General features: G+C 35.6%; 1 protein-coding gene across 1 annotated transcript in view; it reads left to right on the plus strand.

Moving 5' to 3' along the window:
- The window catches only part of LOC136042108 (glycine receptor subunit alpha-4-like), a 151,411-nt gene that overhangs the window by 1,184 nt on the left and 123,929 nt on the right, over positions 1 to 26,298 (plus strand). The window lies entirely within an intron of this gene.

Consider the following 26,298-nt stretch of genomic DNA (forward strand, 5'->3'; position numbering starts at 1 on the left):
AAGAAGCTCTTCGAAAAATTTTTATAATTTTTTTACGAACTTACAGGTATTCATTTTATCAATATCAGTATATTTGATAATTGAGGTAAGTGCAGGTTGAGTGGGGATGGGTTGCAATAAAACCAGAAGAAGTGTGCTGCACTCCAGATCTATTTACTCATTGTTTTCAACGACATTTCCCAAACACTGGTTGATAGTCGCCCTACAACTGTAGCTAGAGCCAAACATAGGTAGTAAACAAATAGTATTCTTCCCCAAATGTTCAGTCTGATTTCTACTATGCTGCGATTTAATTATATTCCAACTGGCAATAAAAAATTCCTGCAACTAAGCAACGAAAAAAAAACCAAACAGTTTTTTTGTTAATCCTTCAGTGAATGTTTTGGCAAATAATAATAATGATTGTCAGCAACAACACGAGTAGGAGAAAGAAACAAAAAACAACCAACTGTAAAATATTCACCTTCAATATTCAGGTTTCTTCGCCGTCCAATTCTGTCGATTTTGATTTCCGAACTCTTCGATCTCCGTCGACTTAGTTTTCGCTCAATCCAAAAAAGCGTGTTTGGAAAAAAAAAACTCCCTAGTGAAAAAGTTACAATCCGACCCTGATTCAGGAATGGTAATTGCTATTTTGTTTCGTCCTAAAACTAAAAGTTTATTAAAAAAAGAAATTTATGGTGATTTCAAAGAAAAGTGTAAAACCCTTTGAAAATATCGTCGGATCAAAATAACAAGTCTATCATTGGAGTCGGCACCGTTGAAAACTTAGTTATGGGAAATTACCGCCCCCTCCTTGAACAAAAAGAAAATGACTTTTTTTGCATAGGTAGCACCGATCTGTCTCCTCTTTTTTTTTTTTTTTTTTTTTTTTTTTTTTTTTTTTTTTTTTTTTTTTTTTAGCAAGGCTAGGGGGGGACCAGAACATCATAGATGGATGTGTATTAGCTCATTCAAAAGAATGAATTATTTGCTAGTGCCCTTTTTTAATAGCCAAAATGTTCGGAGTGCAACTAGACTCCCTCGCTAAAGCCCCCTCCATCAAAGTCATTGAATCACAATTTTTAGATAGCCATTTTGTTCAGCATAATTCAAAAATTAAGTATATTTTGATCATCTTAGTCCAAAAATTAAAAATATTTGGTTTTGGTGACGATACAACCCTACATAATCCCTGGGGAAAGGGCTGCACAGTGTTTCGGTATCGGAGGTATTGATATTACGCATGTCGGTATTGACGTATTGGTATTGCAGGAATCTAGACAGATTTTTATCAGCTCATATAAAAGATATTGCTCATATCTACGTTTTTTCTATAAATTCAGCCATTAACAAGTTCCAAATGGCACTAAAAACAACATTTTTGGTGCCATGTCTGAAGTGGGTTGTCTCCTCCTCAACGCCCCACTCTTTGCGCTGAAGTTTGACTCTTTCTCACAACTTTACTTTTAAAACAATAAAAAACCTTAGCGAAAGAAGCGGGGCGTTGAGGAGGGTATAGCCCTTTTCATATACGAAATAATTTCTGGTAGTTTTAAGTTTTAATGTCACTCCTTACTTTCAGTTAAAAGAACTTATTGTTTTTCTTTAATTTCTGAACATGTTTGAATTAATGCAGGTTTTGATTTTCCCTCACCGTAAACAAATAATTAAAACCTCGTCCATGCCTCGCTTTATACGTTAAAGTCCGAATTTTGTTCCAATTCTTTAAGAATGACCCCTGAATAAATAGCTCTTATGAAGTACTAAAAAAAAATTAGCGTAAAGAGCGAAGTATTTAAAAGGGGACGAACGCACTCATATACAAAATAATTTTTCTTGGTTTTAAGTTTTAATGTTGCTCCTTACTTTCAGTTAAAAAAACTTGTTTTTTTTATTCAATTTCTAATAATTTTTTAAACAATGCTGGAAAATTCAGGCCCGTTTCATGGAAAATTCTTTTCCCCATGAAAAATTCTTCAATTGAAAAGTTCCTTCCACTTAAACATCTCCCCCACTAGATAAATCCTCCCTGAAAATTAATGTATACTTCCCAATAACCAATACTAAGTGTTAACAATGGCCAGAGTTCACAACTTGAAGCCCCTCCCCCCAGAACTGTGGAGGATGAAGTCATCCTCAAAGATATAGTTAATAGGTTTTTTGAGTACGTGGGACGACATGGCCATCTCAAAACTTTGATCAGGGGACTTTGGGAAAAAAGTGAGCGTGGGAGAGGGCCCAGTTGACCTCCAATTTGTTTGGTCAGTTAAAAAGGGAACTAGAACTTTTAATTTCCGTTTGAATGAGCCCTTTCGCTATATTAAAGGATAAATAATTTTTGAAAATAAGGCAAATATTCTCAGACTCGTAACTTTTCATGTGTAAAACTAAATTGATGAAACTTGATGAAATCATCATAAAAATATAATTCTTTTGATGCATCTATTGGTATTGAAATTCTGTTTTTTAAAATTTCGGTTACTATTGATCCGGATCACTACCACATTACCAGAAGCTGTCTGATTTTATTTATTATTACATATATGAAGGGGTTCGCCCCCTCTTCAATACCTCGCTCTTTACGCTAAAGTTCGAATTTTGTTCCAATTTTTTAAGAACAACCCCTGAATCACAAAGGCAATTGAGTTAGAATAAATTTGAAAGTACTAAAAACACTTTAGCGTAAAGAGCAAGGTATTGACAAGGTGGTAAAGCCCCTTCATATGCGGAATAATTTTTGTTCGTTTTAAGCTTTGACGTTTCTTCTTAGTTTCAGTGGAAAAAATTTGTTTTTTATTTTTTTGAGTTCTAATAGTTTTTTAAATAATGCCTAATTAATAAAGTCAATAAAACAAACACTTGCTTTGTTAAGATGCTTCTATTAAAATTGAAATCTAAGACTGAAAAAAACTCAGTGAATTTTTAAATATTTTTATTGACTTTATATAATCTGAAAGATCATGTTATTAAAACCCACTTATTCTTTCATTTAAATCAGCTGTCATTTAAATCATTCTAAAACTAATAATTGAAGGCTGAGATTGGAATTAAATAGAAAAAACAAGCTTTTTTGGGCAACTGAAAGCACAAGGACAGTCCGATTTTGTTGCTGATTAATTAAAAAAAAGTCTTTCCGAGGGAAGTAAAGAGCGAAGTTGAAGCTTAAAACATATAAAAATTATTACTTCACAGCCTATCTAATATATATAAACAAAATTATTGCAAACTAGCTGATGGGGTGGCACTTCGCGCCACCCAAACACCTAGTTGGTGGGGCACTTCGCGCCCCCAAGCCCCCCCCCCCGCGCGCGTAAGTCGTTACGCGCCATATTTGTTACGCGCCATTTTAGTTGTGTCCCACCTGTGAATATATATATATATATATATATATATATATATATATATATATATATATATATATATATATATATATATATATATATATATATATATATATATATATATATATATATATATATATATATATATATATATATATATATATATATATATATATATATATATATATATATATATATATATATATATATATATATATATATATATATATATATATATATATATATATATATATATATATATATATATATATATATACTAGCTGTTGGGGTGGCGCTTCGCGCCACCCCAACACCTAGTTGGTGGGGCGCTTTGCAACCCCCCATGCCCCCCGCGCGCGTAAGTCGTTACGCGCCATATTAGTTACGCGCCATTGTAGTTGTGTCCCTGTGTCCCACCTGTGAATAGAGATAGATATAAATATATGTTTTTAACTACGTAAAACATGCGAATATACAACATTCTTCGCTGTCCCATTGTCTGTGCATATAAATAGATTGTCAGGTTTACTGACTCTTGAACATGCAACATATAATTTTCCATGGGAAAAACAATCCGTATTCAGATCTATACCTCATTATTCTAATGATGTGTCCCTGTGTCCCGGTCGTCATTTATATTCCCTGTGTCCCGGTCGTCATTTGTGTCCCGGTGTCCCAGTTTGTAATTTCTCTTTGAGTGTCCCGGTCGTCATTTATATTCCCTGTGTCCCGGTGTCCCGGTCGTCATTTGTGTCCCGGTGTCCCGGTCTGTAATTTCTATTCGAACAATCCCTGTGTCCCGGTCGTCATTTATATATCCCGCCTGTGCCCCCGGCGTCCCCGTTGTAGTTGTGTCCCTGTGTCCCGGTCGTCATTTATATTCCCTGTGTCCCGGTCGTGATTTGTGTCCCGGTGTCCCAGTTTGTAATTTCTCTTTGAGTGTCCCGGTCGTCATTTATATTCCCTGTGTCCCGGTGTCCCGGTCGTCATTTGTGTCCCGGTGTCCCGGTCTGTAATTTCTATTCGAACAATCCCTGTGTCCCGGTCGTCATTTATATATCCCGCCTGTGCCCCCGGCGTCCCCGTTGTAGTTGTGTCCCTGTGTCCCGGTCGTCATTTATATTCCCTGTGTCCCGGTCGTGATTTGTGTCCGGGTGTCCCAGTCTGTAATTTCTCTTTGAGGTTCCCGGTCGTCATTTATATTCCCTCTGTCTCGGTCGTCATTTGCGTCCCGGTCTGTAATTTCTCTTTGAGTGTTTTTTCTTTTTAGTTTTTTTTAGTTTTTTGCCTTTTTTCTTTTTCAGTTTTCTTTTTCTTCTTTATTTTTCAGCGTCACTATGAAGTACATATCGACGAGCCTTTGTTTTCTTAACTTAAATCTGGTAGGCATTGATGACCTTATCCAAGTCAAAATCCCAAACCCAATCATCATCGCTATCATTTTCAGTTTTGATATGTTTTGACTCTCGCTGTCCAGGTGGATTTTCATCTAACTGCGCGGTTTTGCGTTCTTTAGCCGCAAGCCTGTTTTCTTGCTGTTCTTGTGATTCCTCGGAACGCTTTCTTTTCTTACTTTCTCTATCAGCAGCAAGTTTTTTGGCATAAACTCTTTGAGCAGCTTCCTCGGCTGTTGCCATTGTAGGTTCTTCAGTCATTTTACAATTAAACATTTTTCCGTGAACAAATGTCTTAAATACCATTAATGACGTCACCGTCAAAGCAAAAATGACGACAACTAATTTCATGACGTCAGTCAACACAGAAACATGACGTCACCTGATCCACAGACAGACACACAGACAGACAACTTATTTTTATATATATATATATATATATATATATATGTTTCTAACTACGTAAAACATGCGAATATACAACATTCTTCGCTGTCCCATTGTCTGTGCATATAAATAGATTGTCAGGTTTACTGACTCTTGAACATGCAGCATATAATTGTCCATGGGAAAAACAATCCGTATTCAGATCTATACTTCATTATTCTAATGATGTGTCCCTGTGTCCCGGTCGTCATTTATATTCCCTGTGTCCCGGTCGTCATTTATATTCCCTGTGTCCCGGTCGTGATTTGTGTCCGGGTGTCCCAGTCTGTAATTTCTCTTTGAGGTTCCCGGTCGTCATTTATATTCCCTGTGTCCCGGTCGTCATTTGTGTCCCGGTGTCCCAGTCTTTGATTTCTCTTTGAGTGTCCCGGGCGTCATTTATATTCCTTGTGTCCCGGTGTCCCGGTCGTCATTTGTGTCCCGGTGTCCCGTTTGTATATAGATTCGTTTTTGAATTGGTTTTTTTTTTAGTTTTTAGTTTTTTACCCTTTTTTTAGTTTTTTTAGTTATACCTAATGATTCTATTGATTGCCCTTGAGCTTTGTTGATGGTGATTGCTAATCGAACATTCTCTGTGTCCCCGTTGTCATTTATTTATCCCCCTGTGCCCCCCCCGGCGTCCCCGTTGTAGTTGTGTCCCTGTGTCCCGGTCGTCATTTATATTCCCTGTGTCCCGGTCGTCATTTGTATCCCGGTGTCCCGGTCTGTATATACATTCGTTTTTGAAATGGTATATGATGAAATAAATTTTTATATTTTTCCCCTTTTTTCTTTTTAGTTTTTTTTTAGGTTTTTACTTTTTTTAGTGTTTTTAGTTTTTTTCTTTTTTCTTTTTATTTTTTTTTATTTTTATTTTTTTTTAGTTTTGTTTTTCTCCTTTATTTTTCATTTTTTTCCTTTTTTTCTTTTTTATTTTTTTAGTTTTTCAGCTTTTTTAGTTTTTTTATTAGTTTTTAGTTTTTTTTTCTTTTTAGTTTTTTTTGTAGTTCTTACCTTTTTTTTAGTTTTTTTAGCCTTTTTTTTACTTATGTCCTGATCTTCATTTATACTCCCTGTGTCCCGGTCGTCATTTGTGTCCCGGTGCTTTGTTGATGGTGATTGCTAATCGAACATTCCTTGTGTCCCGGTCGCTTTCTCTTTGAGTGTCCCGATCGTCATTTATATTCCCTACAAGCCCCCCCGCGCGCATAAGTCGTTACGCGCCATATTAGTTACGCGCCATTGTAGTTGTGTCCCTGTGTCCCACCTGTGAATATAGATAGATTTATATATGTGTTTCAAACTACGTAAAAATTGCGAATATACAACATTCTTGGCTTTCCCATTGTCTGTGCATATACAAAGCCGTATGTACTAATAATGACGTCAGATGCAAACGCTCTTTTTACAAAGAAACAAACATGCATACACACAACTCGTTTTTATATAGATAGATAGATAGATAGATGCAATACAAATTAACTGCGTAAAACTTGCGAATATACAACATTCTTCGCTGTCCAATTGTCGCTGCATATAAATAGATTGTCAGGTTTACCGACCCTCGAACATGCAACGTACAATTGTCCATGGGAAAAACAATCAGTATTAAGATCTATACCACATTTTTCTAATGACTGATCTTGAGCTTTGTTAATGGTGATTGCAAATGCTAATCGAAATGGGAATTGCAATCTTTTAAATTGAAAATGCAGATCCGTTGGAATCATGAGAATGCGAGGAATAAGAACAGCCTCACCCTCAAAAGGCCCTGTCAAGATTGTGGCCTCTATTAGGTTTTCCATTGTTTTTTTTACGGCAAGTCGAGTGCCATTGCAAAGCTTTGGTGGGTTTATATTTCTTAAAAGTATTATTGGTACGCCTATTTTTAGTTGTAGCACGTGTGGTGGAAACCCTGAAAGATCTATGGAATTTAAAAATTCAGATGGATAATTAACCGCTTCATTTGGTTCCAAAACTGTGTCGACTGACTTGTAAAGGACTGCCTGGTCTCGAATCTTGGTCAAAACAATATTGTTGATTTCGTGGACGTCTATATTTTTGGGTGCGAGAATCGCTCTTTCACTTAGCCATTTATTATTTTTATAATTTTTTAGAATATTCGGAAATACTTTTTAAATCAATTCATTTTTGGACGCCACTAAATTACAGAAATCAGCAGGTAGTTGTATACGTCCTGAAATTGAGTCTACTGGGACCTTTCCGTTTCCAATTGCCAGCAATTGATCTGAAAATGTTTGACCAGAGTCATCGTTTTGCAATCGGACACGCATATTTGTAGTTAATTTTAATATTTTTACGTGTGCCCATAAATTAGAATTTTTCAGGCAAGCATTCATTTCGTCTGCAGGAGTTGATCTAGGTATTATAGGTAATGTTCGCCTGAAATCTCCCGCAAGCAATATTAATGTGTTGCCAAAGGGTTTCGACTTCCCTCTCAAATATTTCAAGCATTGATCCAGAGCCTCGAGCGATTTTTTGTGGGCCATTGTGCACTCATCCCAAATAATAAGTTTGCATTGCTGCAATACTTTACCCATCCGAGATGATTTGGAAATATTGCACGTGGGAGTTTCTGTAGAATGCAAATTCAGAGGCAATTTCAAAGCGGAATGAGCAGTTCTTCCACCAGGCAGCAATGTTGCGGCTATTCCGGACGACGCAATTGCCAACGCTATATCATTTTTTGATCGAATTGATGCCAGAATCAGTTTTATCACAAATGTTTTACCAGTACCTCCTGGCACATCCAAAAAGAAAATTTCTCCAACGTTGTTATCGACACAATGCATTATCGTATCATAAATGTCTTTTTGTTCCGACGTTAACTTGGAAATGTTATTTTGTACATACGACAATAGATCACTCGTACTGTAACTTTGTTCACGATCCAATTCTACACATGTCGAAACAGCAGCGATACGGTTAGGTGAAGGCATTCCCAAATCCTGAAGAGGTTTGTTTGCCATACGTACGCACAAATCTTCTATAATAACTAAAGTGTAGTTATAAATTTCTGATGTAAAATCAAAAGTCATATCTGACGTCTCTAACTGTTTTCGATGGAGTATATCTTCGGACATTTTTGACTTATATTTTTCCCATAACTCTGTAGGAGCTGATGGAGAGCAAGTTGTTAAAATGATGCCAAACAATGCACGAATTTGACTTGGGGTTGACGTTTCGCACGCGTCATTGATGCAGTTATCCCAGTGTTGGTCATTCTCCAATAAATTCAGAGCTTGGCATGCACTACGGTAAGTGTCATGTATAGTACCGTTTACAGTTCTCAAATACTCAAAGGATGTCGGACCGGGTACATTCACCAAAAGCAGGCGTAGAAAGAAGCATTCATGTTGATTGGGGTGAACGGTGTAGAGTCTTCCTATCGTGGTATCTTTGAAGATGGTAGGTTGGCCGTCGACTGACTTACCCTGTTTTCGACGTCCAAATACTTTATTTTTAGTATTCCACGTGTAATACGAAGGCACTTCAGTATACAGCAGTTTTTTTGCAAAAGAATCATTTTTGCAAAGCGAAAAAAAAGCTGTTAATGTTGTATCCGGTGGATTCAGGACTCTTTGTTGCACGTTGGTTTTCGTGAAATAAACACGTTGACCATTCTGTAAATGTACCGCTAAGTGAACAACAGCTGGCCTACGTTCATGTATCGGAAATGAAAGAATTCGCCAAACAGCTTCATTACTGCTTATGTATCTTCCAGCCTGATATTGTACGATTTCGTCGAAATCTTTGATTTCGGGCTGCAAGCCAAAAACTGCCATGTCACTGCCTTTGTTGACGTATTTACATATGTATTTGATTGCCTTTACGGAGTTACAGTATTCAACGTTTATGTGTGCATTAAATGTTTTTGATAATTATGGGGAATATGGAACAACCCACTGGTTATCTACTTCGATGGTGGTACCGTTACGCTTCTTTATTATTGCTGTTTTACCGCCATCTTCAGTAGATCTTCTTCTATATTGTGGGTAACCATCATTGCCAGTAATTGTGTTTGATACTAAAAGTCGAGGATATTGCTTTGTGCACCTTCCTTTGGCCATGCATGATAAATTTTCGTTCAGTGCACCGCAAGGTCCATGTATCATATTTTTTACAATAATATCATGTAACCCCTTATCGACATTTTTATCAGGTATTTCAGCGGAAATCACATCATCAATTTCGTTCGAAGTAATTTTTTTATGTAGCCAGATTAGTATATGTGCGTGTGGCAAACCTCGTTTTTGCCATTCCACTGAGTACATCCAGCATCGCACTGACCCAAACACTTCAAGTTTTACTATGTAGTTTATCAGTGATTTCAACTTTTGCCGGAAGACACGGGCCGTAATGTCATGCCTATGAACCGCCGATTGTCCTTGAAGTAAAAGCTGCAGTATCTCGTCCCAAGATTGATTACATGTAAATGTAATAAATAAATCTGGACGACCATAGAGACGAACATACGCAATAGCATCTTGAGCATATTCATGCATATGACGGGGACTGCCAGCATATGACGAAGGTGAAATTGTTAATCTTCCAACGTTTGTGGTATTACCGTCATTTATAACTGCATCTCGCAAATGAATGTATTGTTCAGAGCGGAGCTTGGTCTGATTCAGGCGGATATATAGCAAACGTTCTGATTCAATTTTAGCATACATATCAACGACAAATTGGTGAAACAATTCACGGCATTTTAAAATATAATTTTCTTCATCCTGCCGAATCATTAGTCTATAGGAATAATAATGCATTGCACTGCATTTCTTATTCATTTCTTTGTTAGTGGCTGGATTCATCAATTTAATATTAAAGTGATAGCCGTCGGCTCCATCCCAAAAAATGATAGGATATTGTAGGGCATCGTAGCATCGATGAGTTTCAGCAATTCTTAACAACTGAGCGTTTCGCTTATGAAGAATAATATTTCGAGGTAAAAACTGATCACCGACCATAACGATTGCCACTTCGTCGATAGATGGAGCATTGTATCTACGCACATGTTGGCCAGGAGGCGTTTTGTCAGCGGAAATAACAATTTTATGCGTATCAGTAGGCATCAAATCGATGGCTGTTTTGAACAGACGCACTAAATTATTATTTTCGTGGAAAAGATGTTGCAATTGGGAAACGATTGTCCTTTCAACGTTGGGAGAAATTTCGCAACGTGCATTCAATTCAGAATTTCTATCACTGATGAAGTACAATTGTAAAAATTTATGATTCTCGCCTGAGAATGATAGAAGGGACCCTGCTCTATGATAAATTTGCCCTTTTACTTTGAAAGTAGACATAAATTGATCTGGATTTTCGATTTGGGCTCCAAACGACGTCATTTGGAAACATGAGTTGTATTTTCTGATTTGTGACAAAAAACGCTTAGATTCTGACGTAGTTCCAGTAAGGAAAGTCTTCAATGGCTCTGGTGGTGCAGCCAATAGAGGAAATTTAACTTTTCCTGAGGCGCAACACATTCCCATTGTTTCACCATTGAATTTCAAGGCCTTGCAATAGGGACAAATTTTAGACATTGTCCCGATTTGAACACATCTACTCAAGCTATAATCATCGGCTGGGTTGTACCTGAATGCCAGGCGATAACTTTCAGGTTGCTCTGATTCCTCGGCACGCTTTCTTTTCTTACTTTCTCTATCAGCAGCAAGCCTGATTTCTTGCTGTTCTTGTGATTCCTCGGCACGCTTTCTTTTCTTACTTTCTCTATCAGCAGCAAGCCTGATTTCTTGCTGTTCTTGTAATTCCTCGGCACGCCTTCTTTTTTCACTTTCTCTTTTAGCAGCAAGTCTGCTTCCGCGTTGCTCTGGTAGTTCCTCGGCACGCTTTCTGTTCTTTCTTTCTCTATCAGCCTCAAGCCTGTTTCCTTGCTGTTCTTTTGATTCCTCGGCACGCTTTCTGTTCTTTCTTTCTCTATCAGCCTCAAGCCTGTTTCCTTGCTGTTCTTTTGATTCCTCGGCACGCTTTCTTTTCTGACTTTCTCTATCAGCAGCAAGTTTTTTGGCATAGACTCTTTGAGCATCTTCATCGGCTTTTGCCATTGTAAGTTCATCAGTCATTTAAAACTTAAACATTAATAGATTTCTACGTGAACATATGTCTTAAATATCTTGAATGACGTCACCGTCGTAACAAAAATGACGACAACTAACTTGATGACGTTAGTCAACACAGAAACATGACGTCACCTGACAGACAGACAGACACACAGACAGACAACTTATTTTTATATATATAGATGTGCCGGTGTCCCGGTCATCATTTGTGTCCCGATGTCCCGGTCAGTAATGTCGTCAGTCGACACACAAACATGACGTCACTCGACACACACACACATACATACGGACAACTTATTTTTATGTATATAGATAAACCGACTAATTATGGTTCCCTATGCTTCTAGGATTATAGAAAATTGGCGCTTTACTGAAAACATAAAATAATATAGAAGTCATGGTACAGTGAAAGCGAGCCATTTAAGAATACTTCTTACAGAACAAAAATATTACCAATCTTTTTTAGGATCAATCCCTTTTACGATAAAACAAAAATCCATTTTAGGATTGTTGCTTTATTTTTTCTGTGTTTTTTGGTTTACTCTGGTATCCCTTCTGCATAATGGCTCAGTTCAATAACTGGCCCTCGCTTTGTTTCTGAAAAGGTTATGTCATGATTAGCTTGTAGGCAAGTTCAAAGTCAAGCCATCTTGATATAATTAGGACTATAGACTAGCTTTAGAATTTGTATCATAGCTTTAAATTCACTGTTATACAGAGAAAAGTAACCGGATTTCCAGAGTTCATATTATGTCTTGTTTGATCTTCATTTCAAGTAATACTAAAGCATATTTCTTACAATTTAAGATTGTATATTACTCACTATTGGTATTAAAAAAAAATATTTAATTTTATGCTTAGATTTTTAAGATAATTTTAATTGCATATTGAAAGTTACTGATGTCAGAACTGGTGCAAGACTAAGAAAAGCCTTATAGATTTGTTTATCAATCAGTTAGTCGTAACGAAATGTAAGTAAGGAGCGACTCGGCTCAACAGTAACTGTAACTCTTGGAATTTTGATGCCAATAGATACAACAGAACAATCCAATTTATATGCTAATTTCAAATATATAGGATTCATCATTTTGGTCTTATCCATTAAAAGTTACGAGCCTGAGAATATTTGCCTTATTTGCCTTATTTTTGAAAAAAGAGGGAAGCACCACTAAGAACATAGGATCTTAATGAAAATCAAACCATAAGATTTTGCTAATCAGAAAACCTTACTGTAGATATGTCCAGCTCCTATCTTCGAGAATATGAATTTTTGTATTTTTTGCCAGAAGAAAGATCACGGGTGCGTGTAAATTTGTTTTTTTATTGTTTTTTTTTCCCTAGATCATTTACTTTGATCGTATCAACCCAACGGTCCTAGAATTTCACGAGAGGTCACATTCGAACAGAAATTAAAAGTTTTAGTGCCTTTTTAAGTGACTGAAAAAATTGGCAGGCAACAAGGGCCCCTTCCACGCTCAATTTTTCCCAAATTCACCAGATCAAAGTTTCAAGAGTGCCAACTTGTTCGGCATAGTCGAAAAAACTACTAACTATGCTGAGAATGACTTAATCAACCACAGTCCCCGGGGGAAGGGCTGCAAGCTCTGAACTTAGCCTATTGTTTACATATGGTGTTGGGTGTTGGGAAGTAATTATACGCACAACAATTATACAGTGCCACTACAACTGGTGTTTAACCTTAATTCATTATAACATAATTAGTTAAATTTGTCAATATTGCGTCTACTATTATAATGCTATGTCGTCAACTCTACGAAAAATTATGGCTTCACAATAATTTTTTGTTTAGAAGTTGAAGGCTTAAATTAAAATAACTAAAAACAACTGCTGCAGCTCGAAAATCAGTCAAATTCACATAGTTATTTCTATCTAAATCTTCAACTTTTAACTGAATTAACTTTAAAGAACTTTTCTATCAAAAAAGTTTTCCCGAAAAAAGTCACTCAATCTAAGGACAACTCCATTCTGTGGCTGAAATACTGCATCATTGACATTTTGATAGCCTCGATGTGCTTCAAATCTTTTAAATTTGTTCATAGTGGTAGTAGTAGCAATAGTAGTACTTTTATTAGTAGCAGTAGTAAAAAATTAGTGATAGTAGTAGCAGTGGCAATTGGAATAGTAGTAGTAACAGTACTATTAGTAGAAGTTGTTGTTGTCATAGTAGTAGTAGTAGTAGTAGTAGTAGTAGTAGTAGTAGTAATAGTAGTAGTAGTAGTAGTAGTAGTAGTAGTAGTAGTAGTAGTAGTAGTAGTAGAAGTAGTAGCAGTAGTAGTAGTAGTAGTAGCAGCAGTAGTAGTAGTAGTAGTAGTAGTAGTAGTAGTAGTAGTGATAGTAGTAGTATTAGCAATAGTAGTATCAAAAATAGAAGTAGTATTAGTAGTAGTAGTTGTAGCAGTAGTGGTAGTATTTATATTAGTAATAGTAGTAAATGTAGTATTATTAGTGGTAGTAGTAGTTGTGGTAATATTGGTAGCAGTAGTAGAAGTTTTAGTAGTAGTAAGCTTTTGCAGTAGTAGCAGTTGTAGTAGTATTAGTAGTAGTAGTAGTAGTAATAGTAGTAGTAGTAGTAGTAGTAGTAGTAGTAGTAGTAGTTGTTGTAGTAGTAGTAGTAGTAGTAGTAGTAGTAGTAGTAGTAGTAGTAGTAGTAGTAGTAGTAGTAGTAGTAGTAGTAGTAGTAGTAGTAGTAGTAGTAGTAGTAGTAATAGTAGTAGTAGTAGTAGTAGTAGTGGTAGTAGTAGTAGCAATAACAATGGTAGTAGTATTAGTAGTAGTTTTAGTAGTAGTAGCAGTAGTGGTAGTAGAGTAATAGAAGTAGCAGTAAATTAAATATTATTATTATGTTTAGTAGTTGTAGTAGTAATAGTAACAGTAGTAGAAGCAGTAGCAGCATCAGCAGAAGTAGTAGTAGTAGGAGTTGTAGTAGTAGTAGTAGCAGTAATATTGGTAGTGGTAGCAGTAGAAGTAGTAGAATTAGTTGTAGTAGCACTAGTAGTACTAGTGCTAATAGCAGTAGTAGTAGTAGAACTAATAGTTGCAGTAGCAGTGGCAGTAGTAGGAGTATCAAACAGTTTGTGATAACCGAAACAACCAAAACTCTAATAAATGGAATTTTCATATCAATAGAAATATCAAACGAATCAGATTAGTATGTTAATTCAAAATATAAAAGATTCATGAATGTTGTTGCTTCCGAGCAAAGGCTAGAAGCCTGAGAAAATTTACCGAATTTTCAAAAAAGGAGAAAAAACAACATTTAAAAGTCGAAGATTTCCAATAAAAATAGCAGCATCAAATTCAGCGTTCAGAAAACCCTACTGAGGGCGTTTCAAGCTCGTATCTGTAAAAAGTGAAATTTTGCATTTTTTGCCTGAAGGAAGATCACGGATGCATATTTAATTTTTTAAGGGGTGATCTTATGGAAGTAATGGTCCTAGAACATAAGGAGAGGGCTCATTCGAATGGAAATTAAAAGCTCTAGTGTCCTTTTTAAGTGACCAAAAACTTTGAAGGGCGACTAGCCCTCCTCCCACATCCCCTTTTCCCTTAAATCGTCCGATCAAAAATTTCAGATAACTCTTTTGTTCAACGTTGTTGAAAGGTCCAAAACTACGCATTAGTAGATAACATGACCACCAAACAGCCCCTGGAGATAGATCTTTAAGCTATTAGATCTGCCCATTATTTACGTATATTATTTGTTGTTGGGAAGTATACAGACATATTTTGGGGAGAATATGTTGCTTGGGATGGAGGGCTCCTTCCTAGAACAAACGGAGGGCTCCCCAGGGAACACATAGAACATTGAAGGGTCCCAGTGACTTGTAATAGAGAGTTACGTTATTTATGGCATCTTAAAGATTTGTGCTGGGTATTGAGCTACATTTTGTTGGCGTCGAAGATTTGGACGCCGTTGTCCTTATATTGTAAAATGTCTTTTGTCCTTTACTTTCATTTTTGATTCGGTCTTATTTTCGCTATTATTTGTCTTCTAACTGCACATTTTTTTGTTTTTCACTCCATTTTTGACCATTTCCGATAATCGTCCTCTCATGATCGCTTGTAATTCTTACTGCCGCTTATCTTTCAACCTTGCGTTCGCTTGTGTTCGATTTCCTTGTTGAAGATTTGAATTGTGTTGAAGATTTCCTTGTGTTCGCTGTTGTATATCTTTAACCGCATGGTAGTTCAAATGGCTTGATAGAATCATCAGTTGTAACAAGTTTCGTTTTCTGGGTTTTCCTACAGGCACTAATTATATATATATATATATATATATATATATATATATATATATATATATATATATATATATATATATATAACTAGTTGTGTCGAAAATGGTTAGCTTACTGGTGTTTATTCTATCTTGCCTCTTTTTTTATGTTATAAGCGGATTTGACCCTATAGAAAATAAAACTTATTTTAAAATTTTTAGGCATTTCTCAGGTTTCAATTTAAAAATTTATAATTTTTGATGAAACACCATCAATATTTTTGCAATTTAAATAACAGTTTTAGAGATTCGGAACTGAAAACTAAGATAAAATGAAAACTATTTAAAGAAAGAAATTTTAAGTTCAATTCAAAATTATGTTTGCACTTGACGTCGTTGCAATGCTTATATACAAAAATTACTCTACTGATAAGAATATATTTTTTCAGGAATTCAGGCTCCTAACGAATTTTCTCAAACTTCTGACCTATCTAGATGGTTTTTGTGGGCAGAACAGCTCGTTGTCTCATATCTTCTAACTACCCGAGTTTTTGCTCTCGATTTTCGTTTTTGAACCGCTCCAGTTCTCGTTTTCACATTTCTTCTAACCGCCTGTGTCTTTGCTCTTCATTTTTATTTTTGACACGTTTTGATACTCGCTGTTGCATATTTTCTAACAACATTTGTCTTTATTATTAATCTTGGATTTTGATTGCTTCAGAAAATTTAATAACATCCTTTTGTTTATTTGTCCTTATTGGTCTTGCCACAATTAAATAGTCCAGATTGTTGATTTTCATTCAATGTGAATTTAATGTGTTCGAGCCGTTTTTTTCAGTCTTATTTCAGTCTTATCGTTTGATAGTTTAAACACATACATATACAATTATTGTTCATTTATGAATATAGTATATATATATATATATATATATATATATATATATATATATATATATATATATATATATATATATATATATATATATATATATATATATATATATATATATATATATATATATATATATATATATATATATATATATATATATATATATACATTTTGTTTCATGAAAAACGAGGAAAATATGCTATGAAAGGTATTTTCATTTTCTGAAACATTTGTTTACATTAATCTGAAACAAGAAAAAGAGCCAAATTCTCACAGCAGAAAACAAATGGCCTGTATGACTAATTCTCAGAAAAAGCTATAGGATAAAATTTTAGAAAGTAGCAATGGCATCCCTCCCAAATTATTTCTGAATCTTTTTCTCTACATTTTGTTATAACAGAGTTTTTTTTAATAGTTAGTTTATCGTTTGTATTAGCGTCAGAGGCCTATTTTCACTTTTATATGAGCCACGTTCTTAATCCTGGAACTGAAAAAAGTTCTGTTGGTTATCAAGCTTAAGAAAGAAAAGAGAAAATTATTAACATGAAAAGCCTATTCCGCTTTTGTTTTTATTGCCCACTTTCTGAAATCTGGAAGAAATTTACTTAATAATAAAGCTACAGGAAGAGGAAAAAGAATATTGCTTCAGTAAATGACGCTGAACAAGATGTAAAAATTCTTACGAAGAAAATTAGCTACTGGACATTTTCTGTTACGAGGATCTTGTAAGCTTTTGTAAGCTTACAAAAGCTGTTGTGGATTTTGTAAGCCTTACGAGGAACTTTTGAAGGTTCTGTAAGCTTCTGAACTTCGTAAAAGGGAGAATACACCCCAAATAGGTACATTGATTCGTGAAAATTATAGCATACAATAAAACTTTGTGCATGAAAGAACCCTATCGCAGAGGTACTAATATCCCATCCGCAAAAATATAGAATTTTGCATTTTGTTTCAAAAAGTAAGTTTACAGATGTATGATTATAAATTTTTCTTCTCATGGGAGATCCAGATAGTCAATAGTACCAGATAATGAGGCAATGGCTCATGTTAACATACATTAAAGGTCTAGCGCCTTTTATAAGCAGCCCGAAGGATTCTGCAATAGCAAAGTGGAGCTACCCGATATTTTGTAGCACTAAACTTGTAAACACTGAGAAAGCCAACAGATTTAGGAATATCCATAGATATAAGTTGAGCTTTCCAGCCTCAGAGATAGTAATGTCACGAAGTAGAGCAATTGTTCCTAGCAATTCACGTACTCCATATAAACGAACAATTAATTTAGGTATTTATTTTTAAAGCTTCATTTAAGTAAGTAGATTCACTTGATGTTTTGTAAAATACAGCTATCAGCTATTACCGAGCAGGGCCACAGAGTCATTGTTTAGGGGGAGGAGGTTTGCCTGGTGCCTCAGAAATTTTATTCTCATGCTCACTCTTCGTGAGCTTTCAGATAAATATAGAATAATGTGTAAATAGGGAAGAGGTGAAAATTAGGGAGCCTGAATTTAGGCACCCTGAGGTGATAGCTCACCCGTTCATCAAAAAATTATATTCGTAGGATTACCGGAAAAGAGGCAAAGAAGTAAGGAGAAAAGGGCCATCGCAAGTGCAGTCAGGAACTTTCCCAGGAGGGAGAAGGGAGGTATTGCTGAGAAGTTTATTTTTATCAAAGTTTAAATGTAACTATGGGTTTTAAATTTAGTTTATATATGGTAAACAGTTCATGGTAACGAACTGTAAGTTAGGCAAGACTTGTGCTAATAGCAAACAAAACTCGAAAAACGCAGCAATTTGTTTTGACAGCAATACATGCAGTAAAAGAAATGTCTTTTTATGAATTCTTAAGATTTAAAACTCATTAGGTTAGTATAGTACAAAAGCATATTATAAAGAATAAGAAAATTTACTATACTTTCAAAAGCAGAGAGAACCCTCAAAAGGTATAGTTTTTTAATTAAAATTTGAGCATCGAATTTTGCATACCACAGTACTTTCCAACAGAATATCACTGTCTAGATAGATTTGAAATTGAAATTTTGCTGAGAAAGATGATAACAAATGCGTGTTTATTTTGTTTCTTCTCCCATGGGGGTGATTTTATGGAAATAATGGTCATATAATATCGAAAGAAGGCTCATTACAAAAGAAAATAAAAAGTTTGACTGATGTTTCAAGGTAGAAAATTCATTTTACCACAGTGCACAGTGGTAAATTCATTCCTAGAAATGCACAAGGTCCATACAAAACAAACGTTTTACATAGACATTTATTTGTAGTAGGCATTTAACCTTTTTAAAAGTTTATTGATTTTGGGTTTGATGATATAATTTAGAACGGTGATTGATGGTACATCAGCCATAGTGGATAAGGGTTGTTGGATGTTCGTAGAAGTGATGGGGGCTTGGTTGAAGCCTTAAAAAGTTTGCTTTTAAGACTACATTTTTCAATCTCCGTAAGCCTTCAGATAAATGTATAAGAGACTCAGAAGGGGGGAGGGTGAGAAGTACATGTTGAATCCCCGTTTATATCTGGTAGTACTTTTACTACGCTTTACTCATTAGTAATTGGGGAGTGGGGTAGTTACCTCATATTGCAGCAAGTGTTTTCTGATATATAAAATTACATTTACACCCCTACCCAGACAAAGATGGAGAGGTACGGGGCTGAGCATTACGAGCGCTGCCATTAAACTTCTAAGATAAGGGATGAGCACTACAAAGAATCGAATCCCCTTTGATATCTGGGAGTACTTTTATTACGCTTTACTCATTAGTAATTGGGGGGTGGGGTAGTTTCCTCATATTGCAGTAAGCATTTTCTGATATATAAAAATACATTTACACCCCTACCCTGACAAAGGTGGAGAGGTACAAGGCTGGGCATTACGAGCGTTGCCATTAAATTTCTAAGATAAGGGATGAGCATTACAAAGAATTTTTTTTACCCAGATTGAACGGTAGCATTTTCAGTTTTCCTATCTATATTGATGGCTAAATGTTTTATTGTTTTCCAGGGGGCTTTGCCCTTACTAATAGTTGATGCCGAAGGGGAGCATCCCTATAAAGGGATTTATTAAAATAATTAGTATTGAAGACCGTGAGAATGATTACCCGTAATTCATTGTTTACATTTGAAAACCCTATCATAACAAATACTTTAAGGTATGCAATTATTCAGAAATGATCATCATTCATGAAGCATATTTCTTGTGAATATTAGACTTGAAAAACAAAGAAGTCGAAAGAGGGAGTAGTAGCCCTCTTTTATATGTCAGGAAATCCTATCACATAGCTCGGCAATAAAATTGACTTTTATCCAAAACTTCTTTTTCCATACCTGAAGGATTTATCGCTTTTCTTAACATTTCCCTAATTATTTCTTTGGACTGATCTTTGGTCTGATTTTTTCTTTCGACTTTTCCTACCCGACTATTGTTTCAAACAGTTCGTGGTAACGAACTGTAGTAAGGAGCGATCCGGCTCAATAGGAACCAAAACTCTAAAAAATTGAATTTTGATATCAATAGCTACATCAAAAGAATCGCATTTTAATGCTGATTTTAAATATATAAGTTTCATCAAGTTTAGTCTTAGCCATCAAAAGTTACGAGCCTGAGAAAATTTGCCTTATTTAGGAAAATAGGGGGAAACACCCCCTAAAAGTCGTAGGATCTTAACGAAAATGACACCATCAGATTCAGCGTATCAGAGAACCCTACTGTAGAAGTTTCAAGCTCCTATCTACAAAAATGTGGAATTTTGCATTTTTTGCCAGAAGACAAATCACGGGTGCGTGTTTATTTGTTTGTTTTTTTTTTTTTTTTCCCCAGGGGTCATCGTATCGACCAAGTCGTCCTAGAATGTCGCAAGAGGGCTCATTCTAACGGAAATGAAAAGTTCTAGTGCCCTTTTTAAGTGACCAAAAAAATTGGAGGGCATCTAGGCCCCCTCCCACGCTCATTTTTTTCCCAAAGTCAACGGATCAAAATTTTGAGATAGCCATTTTGTTTAGCATAGTCGAAAATCATAATAACTATGTTTTTGGGGATGACTTACTCCCCCACAGTCCCTGGGGGAGGGGTTGCAAGTTACAAACTTCAACCAGTGTTTACATATAATAATGGTTATTGGGAAGTGTACAGACGTTTTCAGGGGGATTTTTTTTGGTTTTGGGGGTAGGGTTGAGGGAGGGGGCTATGTGGGAGGATCTTTCCTTGGAGAAATATTCCATGGGGGAAAAATTCAATGAAAAGGGCGCAGGACGAATGTGGTCACGTTAGAAAAAAAACGTCAAATTAAGAGCTTAACATACAATGCTGGGTGTTCGGAGCCTCTCTATTATGGAGTATAATTTGAAAATAACATAACTATACGAGCGATAAAACATATATACACAACCATAACTCAACTAACGAAAGAACTGCTAAGAGATAACACAACTATAAAGCGAAAACAGGTGAAAACTAACGGGAAAATAAACGAACTAAGAGGTGGAAGGGGCCCAGAGAAAAAATATAATCCTTTTTCAATTTTGAGCCTAACTTCCGCAAAGGAGTAATAATGTCAGAAGCCCCGAAATACCGAATTATTTTCTTTTCAAACAGTTCGTGGTAAGGAACTGTAGTAAGGGGCGACCCGGCTCAATAGTAAACGAAATTCTAAAAAACGGAATTTTGATGCTAAAAGATACATCAAAAGAATCGAATTTTTACGCTGATTCTAAATATATAAGTTTCAATTAATTTAGTCTTTGTCATCAAACGTTACGAGCCTGAGAAAATTTGTCCTATTTTGGAAAAAAGGGGGAAACATCCCCTAAAAGTCATAGAATCTTAACGAAAATCACACTATCGCATTCGGTATATCAGAGAACTCTATAGCAAAACTTTCAAGCTCCTATCTAAAAAATGTGGAATTTTGTATTTCTTGCCAGAAGACAAATCACGGGTGCGTGTTTATTTGTTTTTTTTTTTCCCAGGGGTCATCTTATCGACCAAGTGGTCCTAGAATGTCGCGAGAGGGCTCATTCTAACGGAAATGAGAAGTTCTAGTTGCCTTTTTACGTGACCAAAAAAATTGGAGGGCAAATAGGCCCCCTCCCATGCTCATTTTTTCCAAAAGTCAACAGATTAAAATTTTAAAATAGCCATTTTGTTCAGCATAGTCGAAAACCATAATAACTATGTCTTTGGGAATGACTTACTCCCCCACAATCCCTGAGGGAGGGGCTGCAAGTTACAAACTTTGACCAATGTTTACATATAGTAATGGTTATTGGGAAGTGTACAGACGTTTTCATGGGGATTTTTTGGTTTGGGGGGGTGGGGTTGATGGGAGAGGGCTTTGTGGGAGGATCTTTCCTTTGAGGAATATGTCATGGGGGAAGAAAAATTCAATGAAAAGGGCGCAAGATTTTCTAGCATTACTATAAAAAAACAATGAAAAAATAAACATGAAAACGTTTTTTCAAATGAAAGTAAGGAATAGCATTGAAATTTAAAACGAACAGAGATCATTACGCATATGAGGGGTTCTAAAAATACTTTAGCATAAAGAGCGAGGTATTTAGGAGGAGATAAATACCTCGCTCTTTATGCTAAAATATTTTTAGTGATTTCAACTATTTATTCTACGGCCTTTTTGATTCAGGGGTCATTCTTAAAGAATTGGGACAAAACTTACGATTTAGTGTAAAGAGCGAGGTATTAACGAGGGTACAAACCCCCTCGTACACATAATAAAAATATAAGAATATAAAAGTTTGTTACGTAAGTTAATTCTTAAGTTACGTATATTTTTTACTAATAAAAACGTTCGTTGAATATTAAAAGTTCTACTAGCCTTTTTAAGTAACCGAAAAATTGGAGGGCAGCTAGGCCTCCTTCCCCACCCCTTATTTCTCAAAATCGTCTGATCAAAACTAAGAGAAAGCCATTTAGCCAAAAAAAAAAAATAATATACTAATTTCATTTCAATAATTTATGTGCGGAGAGCCAAAATCAAACATGCATTAATTCAAAAACGTTCAGAAATTAAATAAAAAAAACTAGTTTTTTTAACTGAAAGTAAGGAGCGACATTAAAACTTAAAACGAACAGAAATTACTCCGTATATGAAATGGGTTGTCCCCTCCGCAGTCCCACGCTCTTTACGCTAAAGTTTTTAATTGTTTTAAAAAGTAGAATTGTGGCAAAGAGTCAAACTTTAGCGTAAAGAGCGAGGGACTGCGGAGGGGACAACCCATTTCATATACGGAGTAATTTCTGTTCGTTTTAAGTTTTAATGTCGCTCCTTACTTTCAGTTAAAAAAACTAGTTTTTTTTATTTAATCCCATAAGACAGGTAAACAGTGCAAGTTTCTGAGGTAATTTACTTATATATTAATAAAGAGCGTTGTGCGCAAAATGTATTATTTTTATTTATTTTTTTTTAGACCAGAGGACTTCGATTGGAAATTGAAATCGAAACAGTCAAAAGGGATTGAAAGGCAAATACCCCCCTATCCACACCTATCATTTCCCCAAACACGTCCTATCAAGATTCTGAGATAAACATTTTGTTCAGCGTAGTTGAAAAGTACAGTAGTTATGTCTTTGGGGATGACAGCCCATCACACCCCTCAGAACAAGGGTTATCAATTATAAAAGTTGCCCACTATTAACATATAAAGGTTATATGAAAGGGATGGCTGTATAAGTTTCAGTGGGGCTAATTGGACTGGAAATCAGAAGTACTAGTGGCCTTTTTAAGATTAAAAAATGATCCAAAGGCAACTAACCCCCACCATGTCCCCTATTTTCCAAATGGGTCTGATAGACAATTTGAGATAAATAATTTGTTCACAATAGTCTTAAGATCACGTAACAAGACCATTGGTGTTGAAAAAATCCATCTAAACCTGGGGGCAATGGTTGTAAGTTATGGCCCATTGTATAAATGTTAGAGGAGGCTAATTTAAATGTAAATTTAAAATTTTAGTTCCATTTTTGGAGTCAAAAGTAAGAGAGGAGAACTAGCCCCCCTTTTCTGACGCCCTATTTTACCCAAACACGCCTTATCAAAATTGTGAGATAACCATTTTGTTCAAAATGGCCCAAAGGACATATAACAGTGACTCCAGGATTGACGCAAACTACCAGAGCCCTGGTGAAAGGGTTGGTAGTTATGTCCTTGGGGCATATAGGATTTTCATTGACTGGGTGGTCGTATAAACTTCAGATGGAGCTGATTTCATTGAAAATTGGAAGTTGAGTGTTCTTTTTAAGATTCAAAGGTGGTTTTAGGGCTCCAGCCCTCACCCCGATCCCCCACGCCCATTGTTTCCTAAAATAACACCCAGTCAAAACTCTGAGACATCAATTTTCTTTAAGGTTGTTTAAAAGTCCAGTAAATTTGCCTTTTGGGATGTTAACTCCTCACAGCCACCAGGACAAAGGCTGTAAAGTAGGCAATTTGTTCATTGTTTATATATAGTGTATATTATTGAAAAAGGTCTGTGTGTTTGACCTTTACTTTCCAAGAAATAAAATGGCATTCAGATGACCCTTTCAGAGAATGTTGAACTAAATCAAAACAAGTTGCGTATATATGGGTTGTCAAAAGGGCGTAACTCACGAATGAAAGAGTATATTAGTTTGTAACTTTCATGAATTTTACCTCTACCACTATTACTATTATTGCTAGTACTACTACTACTACCAAATTACTATATTTACAATAATGAGGGTGAATTTGAACTTGATCAAAAGCCACTATAAGTTTGTACATTCTCAAAAGAGTGCATCTCAAGAACGGATTTGGGTATTATGTTGGAACTTTCAGAGAATACTTAAAGGAGAAATTCAATTGACCAAAAGACAATATGTGCATGCTACTACTAATATTATTATTACTAATACCACTGCCAATTGTAAATTTGCAACTACTGGTACTACTAATACTACTTTAACAACTACTTCTATAACGACTAGGCCTACTTGTATGGATAAGAGTACTGAAATGAAAATTTCAAGTAGTATATAAATATTTAAGTTACCAAAAGGACATATCATCAATGTCGTGGCAACAGCTGATTTTATTAAGTGGAAATTTCCAGGACTTAATGAGAGGGATGTTCGACCGACAAAAATTGAACACATCAATACTACTGCTGCTACTAGTACTAGTGCTATTGCTGTTAATACTACTAATAATAATATAGTACTTTGGCTACTGCTTCAACTATGCCTAAGGACGTGAAGACGAAATTTTCAAAGAATTTTGACAGGGGAAGGTGAAGTGAATCATAATTTGCCGTCTGTATGCAGGTTATCAAAAGGGAGTATCGGCAATATCTGAACAGTTTGGTGTGTGAAGTTGAAACTTAAAGGGCATGTTGTGGGAGATGTTAGAGTTTCTGGTGCTCTTTTTAAGTGTCAAAAGTGATTGAAGCACAATCAGCCCTCTTTCTAAGCCCATTCATTTTCCAAACACTGTCGGTAACAGTCCAGTGACTATGTCTGTAGGGATGTTGGGTGTATTAACCCACGCCCTAGCTATACAAATTGCAAACTTTACTTCAAAACTAAATTTTACCTTAAAACTAAATCAAAAGACAATGTGTATGTGGTTGCCAGTAAGACACCTCATTAACATCTCGAGAAAAACTAGGAGTATTATGTTGAAACTTTCAAAGCTAATACTATCACTGTTTCTGTTCTTGTAATTCAAATAAATTGAAAGGTTATGAGTGCACCCAGGGAAATGGGGCGGGGTATAATTAATTGTCCCATCCTTTAAATGAGGTCTTGGAACTGATAAGTCGACCATCGAGGACACCCTATTTACAAACAGTGGCTTCGGAAGAACTTCATACATTCACTCTCTTCTTTATCCTTGTTCTTTTAGCGCTGGTACTTTAGCGCATTTATTTGATAGGTCTCCGTGGCATCTTCTAGGCATTAAACAGTAAAAGCAGGTCAACCTGATGACTAGGGGGGCGAGGCAAACACAACCCCAGAAGTGCGAGTTTTGGATTTTCAAATTATTTTTTTTTATAAGCGTGAAAATCTGAAGTTAAAAGGTTTTACTTTTCAGCTTATCTTAATGAATAACTTAAACGCGTTTTTATTTATAGTAGTAATAATAGTAGTAGCAGTAGTAGCAATAGTAGTAGTAGTAGCAGTAGTAGTAGTAGTAGTAGTAGTAGCAGTAGTAGCAGTAGTAGTAGTAGTAGTAGTAGTAGTAGTAGTAGTAGTAGTAGTAGTAGTAGTAGTAGTAGTAGTAGTAGTAGTAGTAGTAATAGTAGTAGTAGTAGTAGTAGTAGTAGTAGTAGTAGTAGTAGTAGTAGTAGTAGTAGTAGTAGTAGTAGCAGTAGCAGTAGTAGTAGTATTAGTAGTAGTAACAGTAGTAATAGTAGTAGCAGTAATAGCTGTAGTAGTAGTAGAAATAGCTGTAGTAGTAGTAGCTATAGTAGTTGTAGTAGTAGTAGCAGTAGTAGTAATAGTAGCAGTAGTAGTAGTAATAGTAGTAATAGTAGTAGCAGTAATAGTTGTAGTAATAGTAGAAATAGCTGTAGTAGTAGTAGTTATACTAGTAGTAGTAGTAGTAGTAGCAGTAGTAGTAGTAGTAATAGTAGTAGTAGTAGTAGTAGTAGTAGTAGTAGTAGTAGTAGTAGTAATAGTAGTAGTAGTAGTAGTAGTAGTAGTAGTAGTAGTAGTAGTAGTAGTAGTAGTAGTAGTAGTAGTAGTAGTAGTAGTAGTAGTAGTAGTAGTAGTAGTAGTAGTAGTAGTAGTAGTAGTAGTAGTAGTAGTTGTAGTAGTAGTAGTGGTAGAAATAGTTGTAGAAGTAGTAGTAGTAGTAGTAGTAGTAGTGGTAATAGTATGTTTCATTGCCCAGAAAAAAAACAACAATGTGGAGCACAAGGATAAAAAAAAACTTGA

This window comes from Artemia franciscana, unplaced genomic scaffold (assembly GCF_032884065.1).
Source record: "Artemia franciscana unplaced genomic scaffold, ASM3288406v1 PGA_scaffold_67, whole genome shotgun sequence".
Taxonomy (NCBI): domain Eukaryota; kingdom Metazoa; phylum Arthropoda; class Branchiopoda; order Anostraca; family Artemiidae; genus Artemia; species Artemia franciscana.